The sequence below is a fragment of the Podarcis bocagei genome (assembly GCF_964188305.1).
Source record: "Podarcis bocagei genome assembly, chromosome: W".
Lineage (NCBI taxonomy): Eukaryota > Metazoa > Chordata > Lepidosauria > Squamata > Lacertidae > Podarcis > Podarcis bocagei.
Window position 1 is genome coordinate 60146726 of NC_138131.1, and position 11702 is coordinate 60158427.

The window sequence follows — 11702 nt, forward strand, 5'->3', positions numbered from 1 at the left end:
GCTCCTCCCAGAGCTAATCACCTGCCTCAACAAAAACCCTGCCCCCTCAGACGTTTGCACAGGGAGAACAGCTAATCAGCCACAAAGAAACACACACAAACAAGAAAACCCTGTTTGCTCCTTCTTCAACTGCTGCCCTGCTAGCTCTGGTAAGCTCCTCCCACAGCTAATCACCTGCCTCAACAGAAACCCTGCCCCCTCTGACCTTTGCACAGGGAGAACAGCCACAAAGAAACACACACACACACACACACACACACACACAAACACAAGAAAACCCTTTTTGCTCCTTCTTCAACTGCTGCCCTGCTAGCTCTGATAAGCTCCTCCCACAGCTAAATCACCTGCGTCAACAAAAACCCTGCCCCCTCTGACCTTTGCACAGGGAGAACAGCTAGTCAGCCACAAAGGAACACACACACGCAAGAAAACCGTTTTTGCAAATTATTTCAAATTGGTGTTTTTGTTGCACATTCACTCAAAAATCGCAGAGTGACATTTTTGTTATCACCCCAAATCAAAGATGTTTTGTTTCCATCGCAATAGAAGGAGGACAAATAAGCTTGGATTGTTCTTTCGGTGGTAATTCACTTTTACTCTAACCCTACCCCTACCCCTAACTCTAACCCTAACCCCAACGCTGACCCTAACTGTAACCCTAAACCTAACCCTGACCCTAACCCTAACCCTGACCCTGACCCTGACCCTAACCCTAACCCTAACCCTAACCCTAACCCGAACCCGAACCCTAACTATAACCATAACCCAAACCCAAACCCGAACCTTTGATTGGTCTTATTTCAATTCGCATCGTGTTTTTTGGGTGTTTTTTCGGAATCACCCCCGACCAAAGCAAAAAGGTCCTCTGCCATCTACATAAAAAGAAGATGATAAAGCTCTGATTGGGCTTATTTCAAATTGGGTTTTTTGGGGTTAGAATGCACAATCACCCAAAAATCGCAGTGACATGATTTTTATCAGCCCAAATCAAGCATACGTTGTTTGGTTCCATCTCAATAGGCAGAGGACGAATAAGCTTGGATTGTTCTTTCTTTGGTCATTCACCCCGACCCTAACCCTAACCCTAACGCTAACCCCAACCCCAACCCCAACCCTACCCCTAACCCTAACCCCAACCCTAACTGTAACCCTAACCCTAACACAAGCAAAGTGTAGTGTAATAAGCCTAAACAAAGGCAAAGAGGTTGTTTTGTGTTCCTGCTACATAGAAAGAAGAATCTTGGATATCGCAACCAAAATGGTCAAAGGCCTGGAAACGATGCCTTATGAGGAACGGCTAAGGGAGCTGGGCATGTTTAGCCTGGAGAAGAGGAGGTTAAGGGGTGATATGATAGCCATGTTCAAATATATAAAAGGATGTCACATAGAGGAGGGAGAAAGGTTGTTTTCTGCTGCTCCAGAGAAGCGGACACGGAGCAATGGATCCAAACTACAAGAAAGAAGATTCTACCTAAACATTAGGAAGAACTTCCTGACAGTAACAGCTGTTCGACAGTGGAATTTGCTGCCAAGGAGTGTGGTGGAGTCTCCTTCTTTGGAGGTCTTTAAGCAGAGGCTTGACAACCATATGTCAGGAGTGCTCTGATGGTGTTTCCTGCTTGGCAGGGGGTTGGACTCGATGGCCCTTGTGGTCTCTTCCAACTCTATGATTCTATGATTCTATGATCGCTTATTTCAAGTCGTGTTCTTTGGTGTTCATGCACATTGACCCAGAAATCGCAAAGTGTGTGTAATGAAACGAAAATAACACAAGACCGTCTTTTCGCTTCCATATGCGTAGAAAGAAGCCGAATAATCTTTGATTGGTCTTATTTCAATTCACATGGTGTTTTTTGGGAATCACCCCCAACCAAAGCAAAAAGGTGTTTTGGGTTCCATCTACATAAAAAGAAGATGATAAAGCTCTGATTGGGCTTATTTCAAATTGGTGTTTTTGGGTCTAGAATGCACATTCATTCAAAAATCGCAGAGTGACATTTTCGTTATCAGCCCAAATCAAGGATAGGTGTTTTGGTTCCATCTCAATAGAAAGAGGACGAATAAACTTGGATTTTTCTTTCGATGGTCATTCACCCTGACCCTAACCCTAATCCTAGCAAAGCGAAGTGTAATAAGCCTAAACAAAGCCAAACAGGTTGTTTTGTGTTCCAGCTAAATAGAAAGAAGAATCTTGGATTTCGCTTATTTCAAGTCGTGTTCTTTGGTGTTAATGCACATTGACCCAGAAATCGCAAAGTGTGTGTAATGAGACCAACATAACACAACACCGTCTTTTCGCTTCCATATGCGTAGAAAGAAGCCGAATAAGCTTTGATTGGTCTTATTTCAATTCGCATGGTGTTTTTTGGGTGTGCACTGGAATCACCCCCAACCAAAGCAAAAAGGTGTTTTGGGTGCTGTCAGGGGTACAGGGACAGAGGCACAGGGAAGGCAGGAAATGGAGAGCGATGGAGAGGAATCCCAGGAGAGCGAGGAAGAGGATAGCAATGACGCAGGGGATTCCATGAGTCTCTCCAGCGAATCAGAGAACAGGTTGGCGTTGGTCTTTTGTGAGCTGAGACCTGAGGCAGCCCTGACAGTAAGTCCCCTCCCAAAAGTACTCAATTTTTTTTTTTTTTTGCGAAGCTCACGAAGTTTGGCGGCCATGAGTATGGAGGAGCAGATAGCTGATCTACGCAACGCAGTCTCCCAGCTTACCACTGCGGTAGTGGTCTCCCAGAAGAAGGGGGAAGAGGCGGAAAAGCGATGCCAGGATCTGCAAGCCAGGTGGGATCATGCATGCCAAGTGGGATTCCCGGGGTCCAGATCTGCAGGCGTAGGACTGGGCAGAAGGGGAGGCAACTTGGTAGCCCACTTTGATGGGAACCTGAAGCAGTACCCCAGTTTTCGAGCAGACGTCGAATATGCGTTGCATTTGCTTCGCGACGACTTTAAAGATGAGGAGGAGAAGGTGGGGTTCATTGTGTCCCACTTGCATGGGGAAGCGAGGGCTTGGCTGCGCAATCTGTGGCGTGAAGATTGTCCTGCTCGAAGGGACTCAGATGAATTTATCAAAGCCATGGACGCTTGCTTCCAATCTACCGTGGATGTGGATATAGCACGCAAGGAGCTGCATGGTTTAAGGCAAGGCAAGGCTACAGTACGTCAGTATCATGCTAGGTTTTTTGCCTTGCTGAATGTACTGAAATGGGAGAAAGATTCCCTGGCAGTAAGAGACTTGTTTTGGGAGGGGTTGTCTGGCCCTGTAAAAGATGAATTGGCAAGGGGGGTCAGACCTCAAACCCTAGCATAACTTGTTCAGCGGGCGCTCGCCATTGGAGTGCGCCACGAAGAACGCCCTTGGCGCAATGAGGAGGGTCGCCAGCTTCACACACCCTCTAGAGCGCCTCCTTTCCTTCCCAGGGATCTAGGACGTACGCGTCCCTCACCTCAGCTGCAGGCAGGGGAGGAACCAATGGAACTTGGTGGTGCACAGGCTCAGTCAGCTGCCGGAGCCCCAGCGTCCGGAGCAGTCAAGACGAAGCCTCCTAGAGGGAACAGGAAGTGTTACATCTGTGACAGTGCGATGCACATGGCCAAAGAGTGTCCCCAGAGGCTCCAAAAGCACACTGCAGCCTTAGCAACAGTAACTGCAGCAGCACTACCTGAAGAGCAATTTCAGGGAAACGACAATGCCTGGCTGGAAGCAGAAATGCTGGGGCACAGCCAGGCGAGTCAGTAGGACAGTCCCCAGCGCTTTTGCAGCATACAAACCCCCTGCCACCCAAGCCAGTGGTGCAGCTCACTGCAACTCTCCAGCTACCTAATGGACGCACCCTGGAAGTCCCCATTACAATTGACAGTGGGAGCAACGCAGACTTCGTGGGGGTGCACTTCGTCAAGCAGCATCGCATAGAGCTCCTACCAGCCACGCTGCCATTGAACGTCGTCACAGTGGATGGCAGGAAGCTGCTGGGTGGGCAGGTGGTACAACAGACGCCACCCATGGTAATGCAGATTGGCAATCACCGAGAAGTCATCAGTTTCAACGTCACCCGCCTGTCAGACACACCTATAGTGTTAGGCATGAGTTGGCTGGATAGGCACAGCCCAACCATGGCGTGGTACCAGCGGCAGCTCACTTTCGGCTCGTCCTATTGCGCGCAGCATTGCATCCAGACCGGTCAGGAGGAGGAGGGCCAAGAGGAGGGGCAGCAGCTAAGTCTCAGCATGGCGCAAGCAGTACCCCTCAAGTACAAGGGGTTTTTGGAGGTCTTCTGCGAAAAGGAGGCTGACCAGTTGCCACCCCACCGGCCCTACGATTGCGCAATTGACCTCTTGCCAGGGACAACGCTGCCGCCTGTGAAGCTGTATTCCATGTCCGAGGATGAGCTGCAGGAGCTCAGGGAGTTCATAGATCACAACCTGCAGCGGGGATTCATCCGAGAATCAAAGGCTGTAGGGGGCAGTCCTGTGTTTTTCGTGAAGAAGAAGGACACGCCCCAAAAGAGGCTGATCGTAGACTTTAGATTCATAAACTCGAAGACAAAGCCCGCGGCCTTTCCCATGCCCAAGATTGACGACCTGCTCGCGACGGTGCGGAAAGGGAAGATCTTCACCAAGTTGGATCTCCGCGGAGCTTACAATCTCATACGCGTGCGAGAGGGTGATGAGTGGAAGACGGCCATGTTCACGCCGTTGGGCACCCACGAATACAGAGTTATGCCGTTTGGTCTCCAGAATGGCTCCCACTATTTCCAAGCTTTTATGCACCACGTGCTAGCGGGACTCCTCTACAAGAAGTGCGTATGTTTCCTCGACGAAATTCTGATCTTCTCGGAATCGCCGGAGGCTCACGAGAGCGACGTTAAGGAGGTCCTGCAGAGGCTACGGGAGCACAGGCTTTACGCCAAGCTGGAGAAGTGCCAATTCGACGTGACGGAGGTGGATTTTCTGGGCTATAGGCTGTCCGACAGGGGACTAGCCATGGACAGCGCCAAGGTCCGCGCGGTGTTGGACTGGAAAAGCCCGCGAAATCGGAAGGAGGTCCAGAGGTTCGTCGGCTTCGCCAACTTTTACCGCAAGTTCATCAGGGGTTTCACCAGGGAGACGGCAGCTATCACGGACACTCTCAGCTCCAAGAAGAAGAAGTTCACCTGGACGGACCAGGCGGAGCAGTCCTTCAGGAGACTTAAGAGTCTCTTCGCGTCCGAAGAACAGCTGCTACACGTGAATCCCGGCAGGCCCATGAGGGTTGAGACTGACGCATCTGACAGAGCGGTGGGGGCCGTCCTTTTACAGGAAGACCCGCAGGGGAACTGGAGGCCCTGCGCTTTCTACTCCCGGAAGCTCAGCAAGTCGGAACAGAACTACACCATCTGGGACAGGGAGTTGCTGGCCATCCACGCGGCTTTCAAGGCGTGGAGGCACTTCCTCATTGGAGCCAAGCACACCGTGCAGGTCCGCACGAACTACAAGAACCTAGAGTACTGGCGCACGGCGAAGCTACAGAGCCAGAGGCACATACGCTGGGCAGAGTTCTTTGCGGACTTCGATTTCAGGATTGAGTACATCCCAGGCGACAACAATGTCATAGCAGATGCGCTCTCCAGGAAACCGCAGTATCTCGAGGAAGCGGCACCTGTGGGAGCCAAGCACATTTTTGCACCGCAGGCGTGGGCGTGCGCTTCAGCCACCGTGGACCTGGAGGCGGTGCGTTGCGCGCTGCAGACGGATCCGTTCGCACAGTCCAAGATGGAAGAGGTGCGGAGAGGCACAGCGAGGGACGACGAGTTCCAGATACGCGACGGCCTGCTAACCCGTAAAGGTGCTCTCTACATTCCGGGAGACGATCTCCGCGCGAAGGTTCTGCAGCAGTTGCTCGACGCACCCAGCGCTGGCCACTTCGGCAAGTAAAAGACGGCGGAATTAGTGGCCAGAGACTTTTGGTGGCCCCAGATGCGAGGGGAGGTCGCGGACTACGTCGCCAGGTGTGACACTTGCCAAAGGTCCAAGCCAGTGCACCAGAAACCAGCGGGACTGCTGGAACCATTGGAGACACCACTGCAACCGTGGGAGAGGGTGGCGCTGGACTTTGTCACTGATCTGCCCAGTTCGCGAGGCAAGACGGCGGTGCTTGTGGTTGTAGACCTGTTCACCAAGATGGTGCATTTCATTCCTTGCGCGAAGGTGGCGACTGCGGAGCAGAATGCCAAACTGTTCATAGACCACGTGTTCAGGGTGCACGGCTTGCTGCGATCCATCCTGTCCGACCGCGGTCGCCAGTTCGTTTCCAGTTTTTGGCAGAAGCTCCTGGGTATCCTGAACGTCAAGATCAACTTAGCGTCGGCGAGACACCCGCAGACCAACGGCCAAGCGGAAAGGGTCAACGCCATCATGCAGCAGTACCTGCGCTGTTACGCCAATCAGAAGCCTGCGACTTGGGTGGACTACTTGCCGATGGCCGAGTTTGCCTACAACAACACGAAGCAGGCGTCCACGGGGGTGACGCCGTTCTTCGCCAACAATGGGCGGCATCCCAGAACCTTTCCGGGAGTGGAGACGACGGTGCAGGGAGCGACGCAGGGAGCGGAGCATTTGGCCGCAGAATTGCAGGAGGTCCACGAGGAGCTCCGACGGCACTTAGAGCTGGCTAAACACGCCTACAAGGTGCAGGCAGACAGGCACAGGAGGGCAGGGGAAGACATACAGGTGGGGGACTGGGTATGGTTGGCAGCCCAGGCGGCGCCTACCAAGTCGTTAGCCAAGAAGAAGCTAGGACACAGACAGCTGGGGCCATACCAAGTTGAGGCCAAGATCAACCCCGTAGCTTATCGGTTGACCCTCCCAGAAGGTTCCCGAATGCACCCGGTCTTTCATAGGTCGGTGCTTACGCCCTACAAAGCCCCACACAGGTTTCAGGAGCCAGGGACGGCACCGGACCCACGCAGGGAGTCCCCAAGGGGGGGGGAAGTCACCGAAGGCCGAGACACTCAACGAGGTCACAGAAATTCTGGACTCTAGATGGGGGGAGGAGGGAGTAGAATACCTCCTCGCCAGAGAGGGTACCCCGGCCAGTGCCAACAGTTGGGTGCCGGGCTATGCTCTGGAAGAACCCCTTCTTAAGGACGAGTTCCATGCACTCTTCCCACACAGGCCCATGCCAGCGGAATTTTTCGACGACTGGCTTTTTACGCCTACACTTTCAGGCAGCACCTTCCGGGGGTTCTCCTCAGCAGAGGAGACCACGCCAGAATCGAGTCCTCCAAGGGGATCGTGCTCGGGGGTGGACACGGATCGCTCTTACTGGTGGGACGACCAACCAGAGGATGAGTGGCGCAGGAGATTGCTGAGGGGGCCCTGGCAGACAGCAACGTCCAAAGAGACAGGGGGAGGACATGGACGTGTTAGGAGAGGACCTTGGTTTTGAGCACACAAGCAATGAGCTGGAAGCAGAGACGATTGACGTCGACGAACTGTATCCAAGATCTACCCCAGCGACTGAGGAGCTTCCAGAACCTGCACCCGAGCAGCGGGAGGGGGGAAGGGGGGGCTTCGAGGGGGGGATGGATGTCAGGGGTACAGGGACAGAGGCACAGGGAAGGCAGGAAATGGAGAGCGATGGAGAGGAATCCCAGGAGAGAGAGGAAGAGGATAGCAATGACGCAGGGGATTCCATGAGTCTCTCCAGCGAATCAGAGGATTCCCAGAAAGGGGCGCCTGTGGTAAGGGCAAGGGGAGCCCCGGGGGGAAAGTGTCAGGAGCGGTGGGCCAGCAGGGGACCCCAAAGCGGCAGCTGGGAATCAGGGCCAGCCTCCCCACCAGAGCGCAGCGAGGGAGGGGGAGGGTCCAGTGTGTCAGAGGGAGCAGCTCCGGCGACAGAGAAAGGGGAGGGATCAGAGCAAGCCGTTCTCCCGGAAGGGGAGGAAAGCAGTGAGGGGAGTAGCATAACTGTCAAAAGGAAGGTCAGAAGTTGGGCGCGCGCGCCAAGTTCAAATGAGGAGGCGCGCGGGAGAACAGGGAGCCCGGAGGAGGAGGGGCCAGGACCCAAAGCCCGCAGGAGGGGGCAGGAGCAGTCTGGAGACTCTGCTTCAGGAGAAAGCAGGAGGGGAGGAACCCCGACGGGCAGAAAGACCCTGCGGAAAAGGAAAGAGAGAAAGAGGTGGGGCAGCGTTAGCTTATTAAACTGGTGTAGGGGTGGGACCGATTCAGAGGGGACTTCTAATGTCTAGGAGAAAGAGACGCGGGGCTGCACGCCTCGGTTGTGGAACCAATAATGAACTGCAATAAACACCCTTGTATATAAGAAGAGGTTGGCGTTGGTCTTTTGTGAGCTGAGACCTGAGGCAGCCCTGACAGGTGCCATCTACATAAAAAGAAGATGATAAAGCTCTGATTGGGCTTATTTCAAATTGGTGTTTTTGGGGTTAGAATGCACGTTCACTCAATAATCGCAGAGTGACATGATTTTTATCAGTCCAAATCAAACATAGGTGTTTTGGTTCCATCTCAATAGAAGGAGGACAAATAAGCTTGGATTGTTCTTTCGGTAGTCATTCACCCTGACCCTAACCCTAACCCTAACCCTAACCCTAACCCTAACCCTAACCCTAACCCTAACCCTAACCCTAACCCTAATAATAATAATAATTTATTATTTGTACCCCGCCCATCTGGCTGGGTTTCCCCAGCCACTCTGGGCGGCTTCCATAGAAACCAAAAAAACACTAAAATATCATACATTAAAAACTCCCCTGAACAGGGCTGCCTTAAGATGTCTTCTGAATGTCAGGTAGTTGTTTATCGTTTTGACATCTGATGGGAGGGCGTTCCACAGGGCGGGCGCCACTACCGAAAAGGCCCTCTGCCTGGTTCCCTGTAGCTTTGCTTCTCGCAATGAGGGAACCGCCAGAAGGCCCTCGGCGCTGGACCTCAGCGTCCGGGCAGAACGATGGGGGTGGAGACGCTCCTTCAGGTATACTGGGCCGAGGCCGTTTAGGGCTTTAAAGGTCAACACCAGCACTTTGAATTGTGCTCGGAAACGTACTGGGAGCCAATGTAGGTCTTTCAAGACCGGTGTTATGTGGTCTTGGCGGCTGCCCCCAGTCACCAGTCTAGCTGCCGCATTCTGGATTAGTTGTAGTTTCCGAGTCACCTTCAAAGGTAGCCCCACGTAGAGCGCATTGCAGTAGTCCAAGCGGGAGATAACCAGAGCATGCACCACTCTGGTGAGACAGTCCACGGGCAGGTAGGGTCTCAGCCTGCGTACCAGGTGGAGTTGGTAGACAGCTGCCCTGGATACAGAATTGACCTGCGCCTCCATGGACAGCTGTGAGTCCAAAATGACTCCCAGGCTACGCACCTGGTCCTTCAGGGGCACAGTTACCCCATTCAGGACCAGGGAGTCCTCCACACCAGCCCGCCCCCTGTCCCCCAAGAACAGTACTTCTGTCTTGTCAGGATTCAACCTCAATCCATTAGCCGCCATCCATCCTCCAACCGCCTCCAGGCACTCACACAGGACCTTCACCGCCTTCACTGGTTCTGATTTGAAAGAGAGGTAGAGCTGGGTATCATCTGCATATTGATGGACACCCAGTCCAAACCCCCTGATGATCTCTCCCAGCGGCTTCATATAGATGTTAAAAAGCATGGGGGAGAGGACGGAACCCTGAGGCACCCCACAAGTGAGGGCCCAAGGGTCTGAACACTCATCCCCCCCCACCACTTTCTGAACACGGCCCAGGAGGAAGGAGCGAAACCACTGTATAACAGTGCCCCCAGCTCCCAACCCCTCTAGACGGTCCAGAAGGATGTTATGGTCGATTGTATCAAAGGCCGCTGAGAGATCCAGCAGAACTAGGAAACAACTCTCACCTTTGTCCCTAGCTCGCCGGAGATCATCAACCAGTGCGACCAAAGCAGTTTCAGTCCCATGATGAGGCCTGAACCCCGATTGGAAGGGATTCAAATGGTCCGCATCCTCCAGGCGTGCCTGGAGTTGTTCAGCAACCACACGCTCAATCACCTTGCCCAAGAATGGAAGATTTGAGACTGGGCGATAGTTGGCCATACTGGCCGGGTCTAAAGATGGTTTTTTAAGAAGCGGTTTAATGACCGCCTCTTTCAGCAGATCTGGGAATGTTCCCTCACAGAGGGAAGCATTCACCACCCCGCAGAGCCCATCGCCCAGCCCTTCCCGGCTTGCTTTTATTAGCCAGGATGGGCAAGGATCAAGGAGACAGGTGGTTGGTTTCACGAGTCCAAGCAGCCTGTCCACATCCTCGGGGGTAACGGATTGAAATTGATTCCATGCAACTTGACCAGACAGAGCTCCAGCACTCTCCCGCCCCAGCCCTGCTCCCACGGTGGTGTCTAGCTCCTTCCGAATATGAGTGATTTTATCTGCAAAAAACTTTGCAAAATCGTTGCAGGAGATCTTGGGGTCTTTACAAGGCCCCGGTGGTAAAGGTGGTTCCGTTAAATTGCGGACCACCTGAAAGAGTCTCCTGCTACTATTTTCTGCAGATGCAATAGAGGCGGTGAAGAAAGTCTTCTTCGCCGTCGCTATCGCCACTTGGTAGGCTCGACGATGAGCTCTAACCTGTGTCCGGTCAGATTCGGAGTGAGTTTTCTGCCACCGACGCTCTAGCCACCTCAGCGATTGTTTCATCGCCCTCAGCTCCGGGGAAAACCACGGGGCTGTCCGGGCTCCATGCAATCGGAGAGGGCGCTTCGGAGCCAGACAGTCGATAGCCCTGGTTAACTCCGCATTCCAGCGGGCCACCAGGGAATCAGCTGAAAGGCCATCAACATGGGATAAAGCATCCCCTACCACTCTCTGGAAACCATTTGGATCCATTAAGTGGCTAACCCTAACCCTAACCCTAACCCTAACCGTACCCGTAACCGTAACTGTCAGAGCTACCCTAGGTCCCAGCTCACAAAGGACCAACGCCAGTCCGTTGTTATATACAAAAGTCTTTATTGAAGTTCAGTTTGTCTTTCACATTAGCAGCGTGCAGCTCTACGTCTGAGACTCTAGACCGCCGAAGGTCCGTCTGAGTCTCCGCCCCCCATACACCAGTTTAAGACCCGAGCCTTGCTCCACCTCTTCCTTTGCTCTTTCCTCCTCTGGCTCCACCTGTCAGCTGGGGTTTTGCCCTTTCTAGACTCTTCTGACGCTGAGTCCCCTGATTCTTCCCCCAGCCTCCGGCGGGCTTTAGGACCTGGTTCTCGATCCGGGCTGCCTGCTGTCTCGCGCGCCTGTACATTTGAACTTGGTGCGCGTGCCCAGCCGGTAACCTTCCTCCTGACCGTTTCACTGCTCCTGTCACTGCTTCCCCCTTCGGGGGGGCTAGCTGGACCTGACACCTGGGACTCTTCCCCCCCACTCTGCTCTGGTGGGGAAGCTGGTCCTGATTTCCAGCTGCTGCTTTGGGAGTCCCCGCTGGCCCCCTGTTTCTGGTGCGTCCCCCCTGGGACCCCCCTCGCCCTGACCATCGGCGCCTCCTTCTGGGAATCTTCTGATTCGCTGGAGAAGCTCATGGAATCTCTCGGGTCACTGTCATACTCCCCTATGCTGCCCTCAGATCCTTCCCCTTCGCTCTCCATCTCCTCTCTCCCCTGTGCCTCTGTCCCTGAGCCCCTGACATCCATCCCCCCCTCGAAGCCCCCCTTCCCCCCTCCCTCTCTTCGGGTGC